Source organism: Cicer arietinum, chromosome 2 (assembly GCF_000331145.2).
Source record: "Cicer arietinum cultivar CDC Frontier isolate Library 1 chromosome 2, Cicar.CDCFrontier_v2.0, whole genome shotgun sequence".
Classification (NCBI taxonomy): domain Eukaryota; kingdom Viridiplantae; phylum Streptophyta; class Magnoliopsida; order Fabales; family Fabaceae; genus Cicer; species Cicer arietinum.
Window position 1 is genome coordinate 25,137,220 of NC_021161.2, and position 15,422 is coordinate 25,152,641.

Here is a 15,422-nt window from a genome sequence, read left to right on the forward strand (position 1 = left end):
TTTAACTAATGATTGAGGATAAATAAGACTAAAATAGTGGGAAAATATGCATATAATGTAGAGTCATCACAACCCCAAACTTAATCTATTGCTTGTAACCAAGCAACAATTAATTTCAGATTTGGTCATGTTAAATGCACACTTAAATTCAATTTCTCAAATTACATCAAACTCAAATTTCAAAGTTCTTGCTACTGCAAAACATTCATCATGCTCTATGGTTGTTTTCAAAAAAGAAAAAAAAGACAACAAGATTTGTACACCTTGACATTCACTCATCAAATTCAACTCTCTCTTCACACAATCTCACCAACATTTCTCTCAAGTGTTTAGAAAGGGTTATGAATTTATCACTCAACTCCTAGAACATGCATCACGCTACCATAGGCTTGAAAAAAATTCTAGTTAGCAATGACAATGCAGTAAACACATACATTTTTGGAGGACTTTCGGGTTGTAATGGGGCTTAGGTAAGGGTACAACATTTTAGGATAGTAGGCTTTACCACTTGGAGTTAGGCATACATTTCCACCTTATTCTAATATTTTTTTTTCAATTTTTCATTTTGGCGATTCTCAAACATTGACAAAAGAACAAAGAATATATTATTTACCAAAGTACACAAACTATTTTATTTTATTTTTTTTTATTTTTAATTTTTAACTTTTTTATTTTTTAATTTTCTTTTTGTGTGAGAATCACCACCCCAAACTTAAAAGGTTGCTATCCCATGAGCAACCCCAAACTTAGAATTTTATCAAGACAAGAATTTTTTTTCTACCTAACTCCAAGTAAGGTGATTTAATTAAAGTCAGGTGTTTGTCTTGTAATGTGGCTAGTAACTGAAATAAAAGGGCAAGGCTCAAAGGGGCTAGCAAAGGGTAAAATTTTCATAGGGTAGTTAGAAAGGCTCAAACGACCAATAAAATTGCTTCAATGTATGCATAAATTACAAGTGATGCAAGTCAGAATTAGTGCAAGTTCTAGAGGGATAACACATGTCTGGATAATCACACAACAAATAATTTAGGCTCAAAAGCTCACAGCTAGGATAATAAGAAAGAGTATGAACCATCAAAATAAAGCCAACATGCTTCTGAAAAGTTAAAATTGTATTTTTGAAAAATTGATGGCAAATTAGCCTTCTACAACCATTTAGTAATCAAGAATGCATGCATTAGGAAGGCTTGTCGACTTGAGCAATAACATAATCTAAGAAATGAAATTTAACTTTCGAAATCACAAACATAAACTTTAAGATTAAGTGCAAGTCAGTACAACTGTTTCATCATAGTACACATTTAGTGAAAGGAAAAAAAAACATGAAGAAAAGAAAGTCAAAATACATTGACATTAAACAAAGAAAACGAGAAAACAGAAAGCAACAAGACAAACAACAGAAAGAAAAAGAAAAAAAAGAAAGAAAACTTCTCTCAATTTAGTAGTTCAAGGATTCTCGTTTAGATCATCCGCTCCTGTGCCGCTATGGTCGCCAGTATACTGGTGAGGTGCGAATAGATCAGCATAAAACATGCCTCTTGGTGTCTATTGAGTAGAAGCGAAGGCTCGATATAGATTGGTCATCCCAAGTTCTATTCTGGCTTGTCCATCTCGTTGATCAATCATCAATCGTTCCATCATAGTTTCCAGTCTGCCACATCTTTCCTCGGTGGATGGCTGTGATGGATGTGTAGGGTGGTGATGTGGTTCAGTATTTTCCTCTGCTGGTGGGGCACCAAGGTCCTCTACCTGAATTATGGAGTATTTTTCTATCCACTTAGCAGTGATTGGTGTAGCAGGTTTCACCATTTCTTCACCCTGTTTAGGTAACACTCTCACATGCTCACATAGTTTTCTTATCAGAGAAGCATGATGGAAGTAGCTTGTCAGAGGATCAAGAGTTGTTGTCCCCCAAAGATCATCAGCTTGTAGTGCACCCACATTGATTATGTCGCCTTTTATGATGGCAGTTAGTAGGTATGCTCTGTGAAGTGTTATATCTAACACATTGGAACATGCTAGTAGCGTGTGATGAACAAAGGTGCTCCATGCTTTGGCAATTGGGTTGAGATCCACTGAGCGCAGTTTCCTAATCGAGCCATCCCTATTTTGAAACCAATATGTGCCTGGTCTGCATAAAATGCATAGGATCTCCTGAGTTTCTACTTTTCTGTTGTGGTCCAACATATCTTGAAAACGGCAGTCCTGATAATTCGGCAGACCAAAAATTGCATTGATGGCTTGGGGTGTGAAGGGTACCATTTTTCCCCTCACATAACTCAAAAACTGATCATGTGGAAATGGGTCGTCAGACTTCAGATCAGAGGCATTGGAGAAGAATTCCACTGCCAAGGACTTGCTCGCTGTGGTGATGAATATGGTTAGCTTATCCCATCCTCTGGCCACAATCATCACCTGGATGTCAACAAATTCATTTGTTTCCTACTGAAAGTTTTTCTCACTCACAAACTTTTTGACTTGAAGGAGTTTGGCATGAAACTCATGTGTTGCCATCGTCTTGAATAAAAATGTATTGTGCGGATCCGGTAACGGCGCCAAAAACTTGGTAGTGTTTCAGCAGGTGTACTGAATTGTTGCAAGTAATAATAAAACGGTAGTACCGAGTGTCGAACTCAAGGAATGCGTTTTACTATTGAATTATATTTAGTTACTAAAATTGAATAAAAATTTCCCAAGTTGATTGAAATAATATTTAAAATTGACAGCAGTAGTAAAATTGATCCTTTATAAATTGAGAAAAATGTCAGGGATGAGTTTCACTTTGAATCCAACCTTGGTGTCTTATTTGATCCTAGTTATTGAATTCCTTTATTGAATTATTATCGAATTCTCTTTATTACTCTTGCCCTAATGTCTTAATGACAGTACCTTTAATTCCAAAGTAAACCCTAACTCCTTAGTAGATTTAAGATTAGAATTAAGCATTACCGTATAGAAATCTCTTGTAAATTATTGCTTTGCAACTAATTTAATTGATTTCATGACCTGCATCTATGTCTAGACTACAAATTCATGAATTTCTCATCTCAAGCATTCGTAAAGTCCACTTCCGTTTCAAAATACAAATCGTAGAACATTTTAATGTTGATCTTGCAACAACTTGAAGAGCTTAGACTTGAAGCTTATGAGAACTCTCGGATCTATAAGGAGAAAACTAAGTACTTTCATGATAAGATGATTTCTAGAACTCTCGGATCTATAAGGAGAAAACTAAGTACTTTCATGATAAGATGATTTCTAGAACTCTCGGATCTATAAGGAGAAAACTAAGTACTTTCATGATAAGATGATTTCTAGAACTCTCGGATCTATAAGGAGAAAACTAAGTACTTTCATGATAAGATGATTTCTAGAACTCTCGGATCTATAAGGAGAAAACTAAGTACTTTCATGATAAGATGATTTCTAGAACTCTCGGATCTATAAGGAGAAAACTAAGTACTTTCATGATAAGATGATTTCTAGAACTCTCGGATCTATAAGGAGAAAACTAAGTACTTTCATGATAAGATGATTTCTAGAACTCTCGGATCTATAAGGAGAAAACTAAGTACTTTCATGATAAGATGATTTCTAGAACTCTCGGATCTATAAGGAGAAAACTAAGTACTTTCATGATAAGATGATTTCTAGAACTCTCGGATCTATAAGGAGAAAACTAAGTACTTTCATGATAAGATGATTTCTAGAACTCTCGGATCTATAAGGAGAAAACTAAGTACTTTCATGATAAGATGATTTCTAGAACTCTCGGATCTATAAGGAGAAAACTAAGTACTTTCATGATAAGATGATTTCTAGAACTCTCGGATCTATAAGGAGAAAACTAAGTACTTTCATGATAAGATGATTTCTAGAACTCTCGGATCTATAAGGAGAAAACTAAGTACTTTCATGATAAGATGATTTCTAGAACTCTCGGATCTATAAGGAGAAAACTAAGTACTTTTCCATTAACCAAAAAGTTTTATTGTTCAACTCCCGTTTTAAAATTATTGTTGGGAAACTTCGATAGAAGTGGATTGGCTCTTTTTTTTTTGTTACTAACATTTTTCCTCATGGTGTAGTGGAAATAAAAAGTAAAAACACAGAGAAAGTGTTCAAAGTAAATGGACAATGCCTTAAGTTATTCCATGAGAGCTCTGTGCTTGAAGATGCTACCATATAAGAACTCTCCTTGGAAAAGCCCACCTACATTGAAGTTTGAACAAGGAGCTTCTTTTCCTTACTCTTATTTTATACTTGTTACTTTCATTGAGGATAATGTGTCATTTAAGTGTGGTGGTATTATTTAGGATTTTATTTGTTATATTTCAAAAAAAAAAATAATAACAATAAATAAAAAATAAATAAAAGATAAATAAAAATGATCATTGCACTGCATGCTTTTTCATCAGATTTTGTGGTTGTAAATGTTGAGAGTTTGTTTGGACTAGCATAATTGGATAGTATCTTTGCATTCTTGATAAAATAAATTGAATTAAAATGCTAAATTGTGTATCATTTGTGATAGGTCATTAACCTTTGTGAGATTTTTTAGCCTTATTATGAATGGAATACATTGTTCCATCTTTTTTTTCTTTTGTTATATCACTCAAGATTGCTAGTTACTCTAGAACTTGACTTGACTCTTGTCCGCATGCATATATTGAAATGATCTAGGCATTTGTTTCTTTATTAAGCTACTAGCCAAATAAGCCTACCCTACAATTATCCATTTGTTTAAGCCCCTTTGAGCCTAATTATTCCATTTTTGGTTATATAGATCATTACAAGCCTAAAAGTGAAAAACAATGAATTGATCCAATCATGGAGGATAAAGGAGTCTTTCCTTAATTAAGTGTAGGGGTGCTCAACTTGTTTGTTATGAAAAGATAAAAAAAAAAAAGAAAAGAAAAAAAAAAGAGAAAAAGAAAACATATATATATATATGTAAGGAACAATGGTTGTGTTGTGAGAAAAGAGAGTGAGAAAATAAAAGTCAATGATGTTTTGTTGAGTTACTTCTTAATGTTGTTTTTCTCTCTTAATAATTACTCTTTTATCCTATTTGATTTTCAGCCCTAGTCTCCTTAGGATTATCTCACCCTAACCTTGGTCACGTTACAACCTGAATAAAGACCTTTTGATCATTATGTGCATGTGTTACTTTAAGAGAATTTTATATCTTGAAAGGACTCTATCACTTAAGATGCATTCTTTATTTAACCTTCCCTCTTGTTTGACTTGGTTGTGATAAAAAGCTATTCATGATTGTCTTGGTTGTGATAAAAAAACTATTCATAAGACCATTCATGTGTTTCAAACATTTTTTATATCTTGGGAGGATTATTGTTTGCCTTGGTTGTTATAAAAAACTACTCATGTGTTTCAAACATTTTTTTTTTCTCACCACTTTGTGTTCATCAGAATATTTGATATCACATGCATTGTTTTGCTCGTAGTGCAAAAGTTAAGTGTGGAGAATTTGATAATAGCATTTGGGCTTATATTTCTAGCTTTTTAGTTTGGTATTTTAAAAGCTCTTTATAGCTTAGATTAATATTTTTTAGCTTGTTTCTAAATTTTGGGTCGAATTTGAATTATAATTTTATAATTTTAATTTTAATTTTATTATTTGTATTTTGACTCTTGTGTGGGATATCAAATTGACGCATATAAGCAGACGTTGAAAAGTTAAACATCCGGTAACGGCGCCAAAAACTTGGTAGCGTTTCAGCAGGTGTACTGAATCGTTGCAAGTAATAATAAAACGGTAGTACCGAGTGTCGAACTCAAGAATGTGTTTTACTATTGAATTATATTTAGTTACTAAAATTGAATAAAAAGTTCCCAAGTTGATTGAAATAATATTTAAAATTGACAGCAGTGGTAAAATTGATCCTTTATAAATTGAGAAAAATGTCAGGGATGAGTATCACTTCGAATCCAACCTTGGTGTCTTATTTGATCCTAGTTATTGAATTCCTTTATTGAATTATTATCGAATTCTCTTTATTACTCTTGCCCTAATGTCTTAATGACAGTACCTTTAATTCCAAAGTAAACCCTAATTCCTTAGTAGATTTAAGATTAGAATTAAGCATTACCGTATAGAAATTCTCTTGTAAATTATTGCTTTGCAACTAATTTAATTGATTTCATGACCTGCACCTATGTCTAGACTACAAATTCATGAATTTCTCATCTCAAGCATTCGTAAAGTCCACTTCTGTTTCAAAATACAAATCGTAGAACATTTTAATGTTGATCAGGCAATAAAAAGCATTAAGCACAGAGATGAGAAATATAATTCAATAAACTCATTCATATAACTGCAAATCAAATCATAAAAATAAGGATTTCATCTTGTTACACTCATCCCTAACAAATAGGGTTTAGTTACTCATGACAGAGATAAAAGAGATAGAGATTAGAGAAGAATTACAAGAAGGATTCATGAATGATTCTTGATAAAATTGCTCCAATGATGTTAGAAACGACCGTCTTTGAGTTTATATGCTAGGGCACAAGTCTCCCAACTTCCCAATAGTGAAAAAGATCCCTAAAATAGTAAACAATTGCGTTTTTATGGTTGCTGATGCTTGTCGCGCGCCTCAGGCGAGGGAAACGCGCTCTAGGCGCGCCTAGACAGTGTTGGATGGTTGGGAACGCTCCCCAGGTGCGCCCGGCGCGCTCCAAGCGCTCAACATCTGTTGTCTGGCGTATATTCCATTTGTCTCCTCTTTCGCGTCTGAATGTGGTTCCGGTGTCTTCATGAAAGTAGTAGCTATGGAACGTAGCTTTCACTTGCACTTGGTTTGACTCTAATTGGACATTTACAACTCCAGATATGGCTGAAATACTCTACATATGTCATGTTGATTTCTCACTAAAATTCAGCACTGCACTAAAACACAACGCAATGTAAACTTACGAAAAATTCCTACTTAATCAATGAAATGAAACACAAAACATTTTATTAACTCAAAGAACAAAAGTCAACAAAATATATCAAATAAATCCTTATTTTAACTAATGATTGAGGATAAATAAGACTAAAATAGTGGGAAAATATGCATATGATGAAGAGTCTTCAATGAGCAACTACTACAATTGCGTGAGGTAACTCTTTGGTTTGCTGATTTAGTTAACGATCTAGTTGTTGGAGTCTTTGTTGCAGATGCATCAAGAAAACAAGTACACAAAGTTAAAAGTGATGCCAAATACTAGGTGTGGGATGATCCATATATGTGGAAATTCTGTAGTGACCAGGTGATTAGGCGATGTATTTCCCACCATGAGGCTCAATTCATTCTTCATTTTTGTCATGCCTTTCAAATTGGAAGACATTTTGGTCATCAACAGACAACAAGAAAAGTCTTACACTCGAGTTTCTTTTGGCCTACTTTGTCTAAAAATGCTTTTAAGACTTACAAAACTTGTGACAAAGGCCACATAGCAGGAACATCAATCACTCGTAGGAGTGAGATGCCTCAACAACCTATGCTTTTATGTGCATTATTTAATGAGTCGGACATTGACTTTATGGGCCATTTTCCTGTATCTTTTGGTTTTGTCTATATTATACTAGTTGTTGATTATGTTTGATGTGGGTGGAAGCAATACCCACTAGAACTAATGATTCTAAAATTGTTGCAAGTTTTATCAGATCAAATATTTTTTGCTGGTTTGGAATATCCCAGGCCATCATAAGTGATCAAGGCACTCATTTTTGCAACCAAACCATGGACCTTTTGCTTCGAAAGTATAGGGTTGTGCACAAAGTTTCTACACCTTATCATCCCCAGACTTATGGGCAAGTTGAAATCTCAAAAAGGGAAATCAAACAGATCTTAGAAAAAATTGTGCAGCCAAACAGGAAAGATTGGAGCCACTAACTTGAAGAAGCTCTTTGGACTCATATAACAGCCTACAAAACACCAATATGGATGTCCCCTTATTGACTTATGTTTGGTAAGGTATGTCAACTCCCAGTGGAAATAGAGCACCGTGCTTATTGGGCGGTCAATAGTTGTAAACTTGAGATGGTGTAACACCCCGATTTTCAAAGCGAGGGTGTATTTTTTTTTCAAAAGAAATTAAAATAAAACAGAGAAATAAATAAGGTAATACCTTTGGATAAATAATTGAGTCATTATAATTTACAAGCAGCGGAAAAGTTTCTCCAAATATGTATCTAAAGTATTTACACAACAACAAATAATACATGGAACCCATTCAAATAAGATGTCATACTGACAATATTAGTAAAGGTACAGTTTTCCAGTTCAAAATAACGTAATCCAAAAACACATATTTTCCCTCTATGTCATCCTAATCTGATCATTCTTCAATAAAACTATAGCTATACACCCTGAGTGATCTCCACGCGCTCTGTGAGATCCTCCTAACATAGCTCCAGTCAATCAATTGAGCAATCTGTTATCTAACTCAAAATAAGAATTTCTACTAAGCCAATCGATTTCCTGAAGGTTTTTAGTGAAATTTGAACTCTGGGCTTAATTCAATCGATTGGGCAATCGATTGACAGAATAGCTGAGCCACTGACTTAATGCCAATCGATTTTGTCAGTTTTGCTGAATTCCTGTATGGCCAAATCGATTTCCAAATCGATTTTCTTAAATGGTTTTGAAAAACATATTATACAATCGATTGGCAAATCGATTATGTCAAATTAGGGAAGTCCCTGTAACTCATCCAATCGATTGGGAAATCGATTTCCGTGCATATTCTTCCAAAAATACATAAACTAACTCAATCACATTCATACACAATTCCACATCTTAACACTTAGCAATTCCCACACGATCACCACGACAAATTGAGTTTCGAAATAGTTTTACAACCCATCACACTTACACACAATAATCAATTCATAACACTTAGCAATTTCAACACAAATACCACGACAACTCAAATTCAAAACATTAACTTGAATCAAACACGACTCGCCTGCCAAGCACCCTAATGCGATGTGTATATGCCAAAATGCATGGACTCGGAATTCCAAACCAAAACCCTCCTCGAAGGGCCGTAAATCATAATTGTACCGCCTATCGCAGGCCAAAGTACCAATTACCGAGGTGCCACCTATCACGGGTCTGCACGATTTACTAAAAAGCGTAAACCATAAACGTACTGCCTATCACGGGCCAATATCTTTTACCGAGGTGCCACCTATCACGGGTCTGCACGATTTACTAAAAAGCGTAAACCATAAACGTACTGCCTATCACGGGCCCGTATCGTTTACCGAGGTGCCACCTATCACGGGTCTGCACGATTTACTAAAAAGCGTAAACCATAAACGTACTGCCTATCACGGGCCCGTATCGTTTACCGAGGTGCCACCTATCACGGGTCTGCACGATTTACTAAAAAGCGTAAACCATAAACGTACTGCCTATCACGGGCCCGTATCGTTTACCGAGGTGCCACCTATCACGGGTCTGCACGATTTACTAAAAAGCGTAAACCATAAACGTACTGCCTATCACGGGCCCGTATCGTTTACCGAGGTGCCACCTATCACGGGTCTGCACGATTTACTAAAAAGCGTAAACCATAAACGTACTGCCTATCACGGGCCCGTATCGTTTACCGAGGTGCCACCTATCACGGGTCTGCACGATTTACTAAAAAGCGTAAACCATAAACGTACTGCCTATCACGGGCCCGTATCGTTTACCGAGGTGCCACCTATCACGGGTCTGCACGATTTACTAAAAAGCGTAAACCATAAACGTACTGCCTATCACGGGCCCGTATCGTTTACCGAGGTGCCACCTATCACGGGTCTGCACGATTTACTAAAAAGCGTAAACCATAAACGTACTGCCTATCACGGGCCCGTATCGTTTACCGAGGTGCCACCTATCACGGGTCTGCACGATTTACTAAAAAGCGTAAACCATAAACGTACTGCCTATCACGGGCCCGTATCGTTTACCGAGGTGCCACCTATCACGGGTCTGCACGATTTACTAAAAAGCGTAAACCATAAACGTACTGCCTATCACGGGCCCGTATCGTTTACCGAGGTGCCACCTATCACGGGTCTGCACGATTTACTAAAAAGCGTAAACCATAAACGTACTGCCTATCACGGGCCCGTATCGTTTACCGAGGTGCCACCTATCACGGGTCTGCACGATTTACTAAAAAGCGTAAACCATAAACGTACTGCCTATCACGGGCCCGTATCGTTTACCGAGGTGCCACCTATCACGGGTCTGCACGATTTACTAAAAAGCGTAAACCATAAACGTACTGCCTATCACGGGCCCGTATCGTTTACCGAGGTGCCACCTATCACGGGTCTGCACGATTTACTAAAAAGCGTAAACCATAAACGTACTGCCTATCACGGGCCCGTATCGTTTACCGAGGTGCCACCTATCACGGGTCTGCACGATTTACTAAAAAGCGTAAACCATAAACGTACTGCCTATCACGGGCCCGTATCGTTTACCGAGGTGCCACCTATCACGGGTCTGCACGATTTACTAAAAAGCGTAAACCATAAACGTACTGCCTATCACGGGCCCGTATCGTTTACCGAGGTGCCACCTATCACGGGTCTGCACGATTTACTAAAAAGCGTAAACCATAAACGTACTGCCTATCACGGGCCCGTATCGTTTACCGAGGTGCCACCTATCACGGGTCTGCACGATTTACTAAAAAGCGTAAACCATAAACGTACTGCCTATCACGGGCCCGTATCGTTTACCGAGGTGCCACCTATCACGGGTCTGCACGATTTACTAAAAAGCTGCCTTAAGTTATTCCATGAGAGCTCTGTGCTTGAAGATGCTACCATATAAGAACTCTCCTTAGAAAAGCCCACCTACATTGAAGTTTGAAGAAGGAGCTTCTTTTCCTTACTCTTATTTTATACTTGTTACTTCCATTGAGGATAATGTGTCATTTAAGTGTGGTGGTATTATTTAGGATTTTATTTGTTATATTTCAAAAAAAAAATAATAACAATAAATAAAAAATAAATAAAAGATAAATAAAAATGATCATTGCACTGCATGCTTTTTCATCAGATTTTGTGGTTGTAAATGTTGAGAGTTTGTTTGGACTAGCATAATTTGATAGTATATTTGCATTCTTGGTAAAATAAATTGAATTAAAATGCTAAATTGTGTATCATTTGTGATAGGTCATTAACCTTTGTGAGATTTTTTAGCATTATTATGAATGGAATACATTGTTCCATCTTTTTTTTCTTTTGTTATATCACTCAAGATTGCTAGTTACCCTAGAACTTGACTTGACTCTTGTCCGCATGCATATATTGAAATGATCTAGGCATTTGTTTCTTTATTAAGCTACTAGCCAAATAAGCCTACCCTAAAATTATCCATTTGTTTAAGCCCCTTTGAGCCTAATTATTCCATTTTTGGTTATATAGCTCATTACAAGCCTAAAAGTGAAAAACAATGAATTGACCCAATCATGGGGGATAAAGGAGTCTTTCCTTAAATAAGTGTAGGGGTGCTCAACTTGTTTGTTATGAAAAAAAAAAAAAAAAAAAAAGAGAAAAAGAAAACATATATATATATGTAAGGAACAATGGTTGTGTTGTGAGAAAAGAGAGTGTGAAAATAAAAGTCAATGATGTTTTGTTGAGTTACTTCTTAATGTTGTTTTTCTCTCTTAATAATTACTCTTTTATCCTATTTGATTTTCAGCCCTAGTCTCCTTAGGATTATCTCACCCTAACCTTGGCCACGTTACAACCTGAATAAAGACCTTTTGATCATTATGTGCATGTGTTACTTTAAGAGAATTTTATATCTTGAAAGGACTCTATCACTTATGATGCATTCTTTATTTAAGCTTCCCTCTTGTTTGACATGGTTGTGATAAAAAGCTATTCATGATTGTCTTGGTTGTGATAAAAAAACTATTCATGTGTTTCAATCATTTTTTATATCTTGGGAGGATTATTGTTTGCCTTGGTTGTTATAAAAAACTATTCATGTGTTTCAAACATTTTTTTTTCTCTCACCACTTTGTGTTCATCAGAATATTTGATATCACATGCATTGTTTTGCTCGTAGTGCAAAAGTTAAGTGTGGAGAATTTGATAATAGCATTTGAGCTTATATTTCTAGCTTTTTAGTTTGGTATTTTAAAAGCTCTTTATAGCTTAGATTAATATTTTTTAGCTTGTTTCTAAATTTTGGGTCGAATTTGAATTATAATTTGATAATTTTAATTTTAATTTTATTATTTGTATTTTGACTCTTGTGTGGGATATTAAATTGACGCATATAAGCAGGCGTTGAAAAGTTAAACATCAGAGCTACCACCTTTGTGTTGGAAGAAAAGACCAATTTTGAACTTTACGTGGCCTTAATTGTCGATTTTGTAATCTGGACTTTTGTATTGATTTTAAATAGTGGGTCACTTGTTTTTAAACCCTAAACCCTTAACTCGATTATCAAGTACTATATATTGACAGCTGTGTTACTTTTCTACATACAGAAAAATTAGGATTTAGATTGCTAGAAGAAATAAATAGTTTTTCTTCTAATTTCATGTAAGACTAATTTTATAAGATTAATACACGAGTTCAGAGTTTTATCAACACCTTGAGATTCAGGTTACACTGTCAATTTCGATTCATGATTATATTCTTGTTTATTTGATTATATTGATATTTTGATTGCTCAAATTGAATTTCAGTAGGATCGATTAAATTTATTTGACATAATTTGGTTTTGGTTTCTAGTTTAATTGAATTATAATTTTGAGACGCTTGAACTTAATTGTAATATTTTGATGATTGTGATGCTTGTAACACCCCAAATTTTATAATAAACTATTTTATTAATTAAATAGGTATTTAGATAATTAATTTGGTATTAAAATTATTTTATAATATATGTTGATTAGTTTTATGACTAATTTTCCTTATAGGCATGATTTCTATGATGTGCTAGTTTTATAAATATTAGATTACATGAGCGATATAAATAATAAATATTATATTTTACTCTTTGATCTATTTTTTATTTTGAAAAATAATAGTATTTTAGTGTAATATATAGTTTAAAGAAAAAGATTTTATGCGATTTTACGTGTATATACATGTAACCAATTAATGTAATATTTTTATGTGCGTTTGACTGATATTAAGTATGCACGTAGTTATATTTTAATTATTTATAAATATTTTCTATTTTTAGTTATTTTTTTATAAATAATATCTTGAGATAGAATTGATATTGTGTTTGATTTCTTTTATTTTTATATATCTTTTTATGACATTGTGATTTTATATATATTTATTATGATTTAGTAATTAATATAGAGTTTTGGTGTAATATTTATTTATTTTATAACTTTGACTATTTTCTAATATGATGGTATTATTATCATGTGAGTATTTTGAGAAATAAGTATAATTATAGATATTATTTTGAATGTGAGAGTTTTAATTATTAGTAATATGTTTTTTTTTTATATTGATTATTTTAATTACTCCAATTTAGCATATATTAATTAGGAAATATTAGTAATGTTTTGAAAATTGAATGATGTTTGGAAGAGTACTAAAAAAATGAGATTAAGTAACAATTGATTTTGTTTTAGAAAGATAAAAATAATAATAATAAAACATATATTAAATAAGGGACAAATGGGCTTGACCCATTTATGTTAACTATAATTATGTTAATAAAATAAAAATAAGAAACGTAAGAAAGGAGCTGCAGCAGCCGTAAAACCAAAGAGAAACACAACAACAACCTATAGTTTGACATCGACGATCGATAATTGTTCATGAAAAGTTTCTCTGTTATCGTTCGAATTTCAGTATGTCGTTTTATTCTTTTAAGTAGTCAAATAAACATACTTCCTCCGCATGTTAAATTACTTAGTTTGAACTGTTCTTCTTCACCGTAAGTCCGATTTGAGTGAAACCAACGCCAAAACGATCGTGTGAAAAGTGGTTATATTATCCACTGATTAGTTTTCTAATTTATGGTAAGTTTACTTGACCGATTTTGGAAATTTAATTTTTAGAGTGTCTTCTCATAATCTATTTTTGACGTTTACCCATAAATTGTCGAGTTAGATCGATTGAAGGACAAAGAGTCAAAGGACAAAGGCTGTTTGCTCATGGAATCATATTCGTGTGTGAAAGCGTCAAAATAAGGTAAGGGGTGAGAGAGCGTTTGAATTCATGAGTGTAATATATTGTGAGATGAACGGGAAAACCGTATTTCCCAATGATTCATGTAGGGCTCGCTACGTATGGCAGTAGCCCTTTGAGGGATAAATTAATTAATGTGAAAATATGGAAATTGTGAGATTAAAATATAGAATAGAAATATTTGTAGGGTGTTGATTGATTTAATTTGTTTGAATGTGTGGCATTTGATATTATTGTAATATTTGATTTAATTTCTTTAAATGTGTGGTGTGTGATATTATTGTGATATTGGTTGTTGGATTAATTTTATGCATATGTTTGATTAGATGAGTTTAAATGATGTTATAATAAAAATAGATGTGTTGTGATAATTATATGTAATGATGATAATGTATGATTAATAATGGTGATGTGAAAAATTTTTGATGAATATATGTTTTGTTGTATGATTGATGATAGTGTTTCTATAAATTATGATGAGTTTATGTGATGATGATGATGATGTGTGATTAATTATAGTGATGTTATAAATTGAGATGAGAATATTGTGATTTCAATTTGTGTTTGAGATAACGGTATTAATGGAGTATCATATACCAACGAGGGGAGAAAATAAATATTGTGAATTTGTGAAGTGGAGATTATTTTGTCATCATATAGGTAGGGCCTGACAAGCCTAGTGATTCCGGGGAAGTACAAATGAATGAGCCTGATCGTGGCGGTCTGCTGTCGAGCCTTAAGGCAAGATTGTTAGACCTTGAAGGTATTCGGGTGGGGAATTCCTAGGTGACTTGGAGGTAGCACTCCAAATGTCGGGAGCTACCACGCAACACACGTTTACCTCGACTGTCACGTATATGTGTCTCGGGTTGAGTTGAGGGGATCTATGAGGACAGGGCCAATTTGAATTGTCCGTCCACCGGGATGGTGGCATAGTATCAAGCCTCCTAACCAAGTACTTCAGAGTTAGAATGGTACCACATTGTGAAGTAGAGTCTAAGCTCATGCATAGCATTGCATTTACTTGTGATTGTTTTGTGGTGATTGATGTGTTTCAAAAGTAATAATAATTACTCTTAGATGATTTGATGCATATTATAATGAGATGATTATCTTACTTGAGTGAATTTGATGTTATAATATGATACTATTTACTTAAATATTTTGATATATCATAATGTGATTATGATACGGTCTATTATGATTGTTGCGTGTTCTTCTTACT